The sequence below is a fragment of the Periophthalmus magnuspinnatus genome, chromosome 24 (assembly GCF_009829125.3).
Source record: "Periophthalmus magnuspinnatus isolate fPerMag1 chromosome 24, fPerMag1.2.pri, whole genome shotgun sequence".
In the NCBI taxonomy this organism is placed as follows: domain Eukaryota; kingdom Metazoa; phylum Chordata; class Actinopteri; order Gobiiformes; family Gobiidae; genus Periophthalmus; species Periophthalmus magnuspinnatus.
This window is the reverse complement of record NC_047149.1, coordinates 3,131,170-3,137,928: the sequence shown is the minus strand read 5'-3', so window position 1 is coordinate 3,137,928 and position 6,759 is coordinate 3,131,170.

Here is a 6,759-nt window from a genome sequence, read left to right as displayed (position 1 = left end):
CTGACCAAATAACCAACCATGTATTCCGGCTCCATGGGATTCCCTCAGATATAGTCTCGGACCGAGGGACCCAGTTCACTTCCCAAGTTTGGCGCTCGTTCTGAGATGGTCTGGGCGCATCTGTCAGCCAACACTTGGAGACAGCGCAACACTGTGTGGTATCTGTGAACCCCCCTGCCTGGAGCAGATTCCTATCATGGAACAAGTACCCTGGTGAGTTCTGCTACCGGTATATCCACATTCGAAGCATCCCTAGGGTACCAGCCCCCGCTCTTCCCGTCGGAGGAAAAGGGCTGCAGCGTCTAGGGAAGGACCAGAGCCACCCTCCTCCAATCTGGAGCCAGGACCAAGGCAGACTGGCACCGCACCCCCGCTCCTAAACATCAGCCAGGTCAGTCAGTCTGGCTTTCTTCCAAAAATATTCCGCTTAAGAGTGACTCCCAGAAACTCTCTCCTCGCTTCCTGGGCCCCTTCAAAATCACAAAGATCATTAACCTGTCTGCCATACAGCTGCAGCTTCCCCCTTCACTCCGCATCCACCCTCCACATGTCCCAAGTCACGTCCGTCCACACCAGCGACCTCTCCTCACCCAACCCGGCTCTCTGGATCTGCTCAGCTCTCCCGTCTCCGACCCTGCTCTTCTCTACCTGTACTGTCCATCCCGTCTCAGACTCTGCTGCTCCCGCTCTACCCCTGGACCACGGCAAACACCCCGCTTTCGACTCACCGATTGATCTACCGTCATTTTGCACTTTGCACTTCTGTAAATAAACACTGTTAAACCTTTCCCTGAGTTCTGTCTTTTTGGTCCCTCCTGTCAGACGTTATGACATATGTACACTGTCGCATATGTAACATTGCCTCATATGTCTCATATGCACACTGTCTCATATATAATACTGCCTCATATGTCTGATATTTAACACTGTTCCATATGTCTCATATGTAACACTGTCTCATACGTCTGATATTTAACACTGGCATGGATGTGGATGCCGGGCCCCCTGACATGGAATGTCACCTCGCTGGGGGGAAGAACCTGAGCTTGTGAGGGAGGTTGAGTGTTAGTGACTAGATATAGTTGACATTACCTCCAAACGCAGCTTGGGCTCTGGAACCTATCTCCATTTCCCTGGTGTTGCCTGTGGGGAGTGGCGGCGAGCTGGTGTGGGCTTGCTTATTGCCCCACAGCTTAGCCACAACATGTTGGAGTTCATCTCGGTGAACGAGAGGGATCCCTGAGGCTTCAGGTTGGGGACAGGTTTCTCACTGTTGTGTTGGCCTACGGGCCGAACAGCTGTGTAAAGCACCTGCCTTTTTGGAGTCCCTGGGAGGGATACTAGACAGTTCACCGACCAGGGACTCCATTGTACTACTGGGGGACTTCCATACCAACATGGGCAATGACAGTGACACCTGGAGAGGGGTGATCGGGAAGAACAGCCTCCCCAATCTGAACCCAAGCGGTGTTTTGTTATTGAACTTCCATGCTAGTCACAGTTTGTTCATGATGAACACATGTTCAAGCACAAGGGTGTCCATCAGTGTACATGCCACCAGGACACCCTAGATCAGAGGTAGATGATGGACTCTCATGTCACCTGACCTCTGTCTGCGTGTCATGGACACTCTAGTGAAGAGAGGGCCAAAGCTCTCAACTGATCACCACCTGGTTGTGAGTTGGATCTGCTGGTGGAGGAGGAATCCGGATGGACCTGGCAGACCCAAGAGTACTGTCTAGAGGGTCCCTCTGTCAGTGGGGTTTACAACTCACACCTCCAGGAGACCTTCTCCCAGATCCCAGGGGAGGTTGGGTTGCAATCCGGGAACCTTGTGGTGGACACCAGAAGTAAGGGAGCCGTCAGGCTGAAGAAGGTGTCCTATGAAGCTTTGTTGGCTTGTGGGACTTTTGAAGCAATTGATGAGTACCAGCGGGTCAAGCGTGCCATGGCTAGTGCAGCCATAGAGGCAAAAATTTGGGGTTGGGAAGAGTTCGGGGAGGCCATGGAGGAGGACTACTGGTCAGCCTCAAAGAGATTCTGGTAAACTGTCCGACAGTTTACAGTGCAGGTGAGAGCTGCTGACCTCGACTGGGGATGATATCGGATGGTTGAAGGAATACTTTAAGGATCTAATCAATCTCGCCATCACATCTTCTGTGGAGGAAGCAGAGACTGGGGACATGGAGGTGGACTCATCCATCACCCTGGCTGAAGTTTCTGAGGTTGTTGATGAGCTCGTCGGTGGCAAGGCTCCAGGGGTGGATGAGATCTGTCTCGAGTATCTTAAGTCTCTGGATGTTGTGGGGCTGTCTTGGTTGAGACGTCTCTGCAACATCACGTGGTGGTCGGTGACAGTACCCCTGGACTGGCAGACCAGGGTAGTGATCCCTCTGTTTAAGAAGGGGGACTGGAGGGTGTGTTCCAACAACAGGGGAATCAGGCTCCTCAGCTTTCCCGGTAAATTCTATTCCAGGGTACTGGAAAGGAGAATCCGAATGATAGTCAAACCTCGGATTCAGGGAGAGCAGTGTGGCTTTCGCCCTGTGGTGGAACACTGGACCAGCTCTGTACTCTCCATCGGGTGCTTGAGGGTTCATGGGAGTTTGCCCAACCAGTCCACATGTGCTTTGTGGATCTGGAGAAGGCATTCGACCATGTCCCTCGTGGTGTCCTGTGGGGGGTACAATCCATGTTTTCCTCAGATGGTTTTAGTGGTCCACTTCTCTTGTGCTATGCAGTAGACAGAAATGATGGTGGAACTCTTCCAGACTTTGTTCTGTAGTTTTGTTTCATCTGTGTATCTGATTTAGTCTCAATAAACCATAATACGCATTGTGGCTTCTCTTGAGGAGGAGCCATTTCTAAGGGTTTCATTCTAAAGGATACCTTTTTCATCAACAGGATGTCTGAAATACAAAAATGCAATGTGAAAACTTTTACAAGCACTGAGCACAATAGAACAAATCTATTTATTAGATTTGTTCTTATCAATTGCCCTTGTAATTCAATTTTAAAATTGTGAGAGACTTTATGGATATATTTAAAATCACTTGTTAGCATGGGTGATATAGGCTTGTGGGCGGAGCCTTGAACCGGATCATTCTGATAGAGAGGGTTCAAGTAGGGTCGGGGAGAGATTACTAGATTACTCAAACATACATGGATGACATCTAAAACCTCTTCAGGCATGTTTTATGAGGGAACAACGTTATAACATGGGAGATAGCTAAAATAAAAAATAAAAAATAAAAAAAGATTTAGCATAATCCCCCCCTTTAAGAAAAGAACAGAGTTAGTATAGAGCAGTGAGTGTGTCTGAAGGAAATTGATATTTTGGGGCAATAGCATCTTCAACAGAGAATAACAAAGAAAAAACAAAACAGATACTACTTTGAGAAGGTAAATGAGAAGCTCTAATTGAGAGTCAGTTTTTGCTCTGTTCCCATGTGAGGAGAATACTGAACCAGGACTAAACCAGGATTGAACCAGGAAGGACTAAACCAGGATAAAAGCAGGGCTAAACAGGACTAAACCTGGACTAAACCAGGTCTCAACCAGGACTGAACCAGGACCAAGAGTCTAACCCAAATCCAAAGTCCATGTCAGTCTGGTGTGTGGGCAGTAGACTCATGTGTTAATTTATTTGTACAGTCTATGGGTTTACAAGGTAAGGTCTAAAAAAAGGACTACACTGTGATTTAAACTGAACAATAATGTCCTTGAAGTGCCCTCCAATCCAGTTTGGACCAGATCTGAGCCAGGATCAGGAGAACCTAGCTTGACCTTGGATGATCCATTTTAAGCTTGGTTCTGTGACTTCCTGAGTAGTGCATTTAGCTTTGGAGCAGGCCTTGTATCCTCACTAACTGTTGCTATAAACATGTGGATGATTTAAATATTTTGTAAATGTGGGTCTCAGGTGTGGACCAGAGACCAGACCGAGTCTGGTCTGGATCAAACTGAATTTAAACCAGTTTAATTAGGTTTTCCTCAGACGCTCATTAGTTTCTGTGACAGCAGGCGGGCTCATGATCCAATATTAAAATCTCTTGTTTGAACAAAATATGTCAAATGTTCAGACCACAGTCTGAGCTGTGCTGGAGGACAGAGCACTTTAAAGCTGCTCTCTGATGGAAAAGGTCATTCAAACAAGACACGTGGTCCCCCATCAGGACTCTGCCCCCCCTTCAGGACTCTGCCCCCCCATCAGGACCTATCAGGACTCTGGAGACCAGTGGGAACTTCAGGTGCCACAGTGGGGTGTCAATGGAAAAACCTCTTGTTGTGTCCTTAGGCAAGACACTTGCCCCACATTGCCCAGTGTGAAAGTGGTGTGTGCATGAATGTTGGTGATGGTCACAGGAGCTGATGGAGCAGATTGGCAGTCTTGCTTCAAGCAGCTGTGGCTTACCACCGCCAGTGGAGTGAATGATTAACAATGCAAAGCAACTTTGAGTCTCTGGGAATGTGCCATATATGACTAAGGCATCATTATGCACTGTTTTCAGGAGATGGACATAAAGCAAATGCAGGGATTGAGTTTTGAGATTTGTATTGGTGACTCAATATGGTAGTAAAGTGCATCTCCTCAGAAACTGAAAACTGTCCTCTTATAATTCAATTCATTTGGAAGAAACACATTTTTCCCTGGAAATTTTCAAAAATTGTTTGGGTTTTTTAAAATAACATAAAGATCTTATGAAAGCCGGTTAATAAATAAATTCCAACTTGGCTTGGCCGACTGGACAACCTGAGTGTGTCTTGTTGTGTGTCTTGTTCTATCTTTTCAATAGAATGTGTTAAAGGGGGGAATCCAAGGAAAAATATGGGAAAACATTTAAAAATATTTAAATGTATATTTAATTAATAGGTACACATTCATGTGTCCCTATGAATGAATCACACTAACACATCTGGAACTCACAAAATGAAGTATGTTATTGTGAATTGTAATTTAACCAGAGCATTTTCATACAGAAGGGCCCTGGCAGCAGATGACTGGAAACAGTCTGCACCAGACTGGTGCTATTCACATAACAGTCTATGTTTTTCCATAATCTTCTGTTCTTGTCCTAGCATAGGAGTGATGAAGCCTCTAAGGAAATGTAATAGTCTTGTAATAGACAATATATCAGGATCCTGAAGTGTCTGAAAGGTCACTTGCACATGAGGTAATCCTGTCAATAGGAATCACAGGTAACATATGGCAGAGAAAACTGAGTCATTTTTATTTCCATTGATGACGTCAATGATTGATGATGACCTTTCCTGTCTTAAAATTGACTGATTTACATTATACTTAACAGTAGAATCTGTTAAGAATATGATAGAGAGATACAATTAACAAAGGGCTGCTTGTTCTTTCTCAACAGCAATGCATGATCAATTTTATTTAAAGCATTTTGTAAAGAGACAACATTGCTAATGAGAGGGCAGGTTGACTTATGTGAGAAGGTTGTGCATAAGAAAAGTTTTCCTAAATGCAGCTCAGTGTTAAACTGAAAGTTTTTTTTTAAAGAACGTAGCTTTTTTGTTGTTGTTGTTTTGTTGTTTTTTACAGATGGAAGAGAGAAGTACCAGGACCATTGGGGAGAAGTTTAACCAGAAACCAAACCAGTGAGATGGAGACACTAAAGAAGGCATTGACATAGAGGCAGAGAAGATAGTGAAGATGGCTGACAGAGTAACCAAGATAAACTACAGCCATAATGTTCCTGAAGGGGAATATCACCAGAGCTACGAACAACAAAGCAGCTGAACGTGTTGCTCTAAGGCAGGCATACCCAAAGTCTGGCCCAGGGGCCAATTGCGGCCCGTGTATAAATTTCCATTGGCCCGCAGCCTCTGGAATAAAAATAATTATGTGTGGTCCGTTGCACTGTTGACCAATGTAAAATACACATGTACAAGCAATATTATATTTCACCAGAAGATGGCAGCAGATCCGGACCATGCTCCGAGGTCTCGCTCTCGCTGACTTTTACCGCCAACTAGATAAAGACAAGTTTAAAGAAATTCAAACATTTGCTAAGAAAAGGCTGAGTTTGTTTGGTTCTCAGTTATGAACTTTAGCAAGAACCGTGCGAGGACAAGACCAACTCACCCGCGTAACGTTTTGTGCGTCCAAACCAACGTCTTTGAGCCGGACCGGGCCCATTTACTACAGTCCAGATCTCAGTTTGAGTTTCAGTTTTTTTATTTGTTTGCCTTCTGAGGAGAATAAATTTGAAAATCTTAGTGAATTTATTTTATTGTGTTAATCAAAACCACAGATTAAATGTTCACTTTTTCATATTTATAATCTGTGTGTAATTAATTTTGTTTTTGGAAGGTGAAAGCCATTTGCAATAAAAGGTAAATATTTAAATAGTTAGTAAATAGTAAAGAATGATCAGGGTGAATGTTCGGCCCCCGCAGCTTTTCACCTCACCAAATCTGGCCCTCTGTGCAAAAAGTTTGGACACCCCTGCTCTAAGGAGACAAGAACAAACAGGGATTCAACATCAGCCTGTCCATCCATGGGAGTGGATGTCTCCTTCACTGTGGCTCTCCTCAAGGTTTCTCTTTTTTGCCCAGAAGGGTTTTTTGTGGAGTTTTTCCTTGCCGAGAGGGAGGGTCGAAGGACATGGGATGCCCTGAGAGAAATTAAAGGTGATATGTCTTAGATGACACATAAATCGCTGATTGACCAAATCACATAGTCAATGGGAACAGCAACAAAGACATTTGTTCAAAAAAAGGAACTGCTTGAGCTTA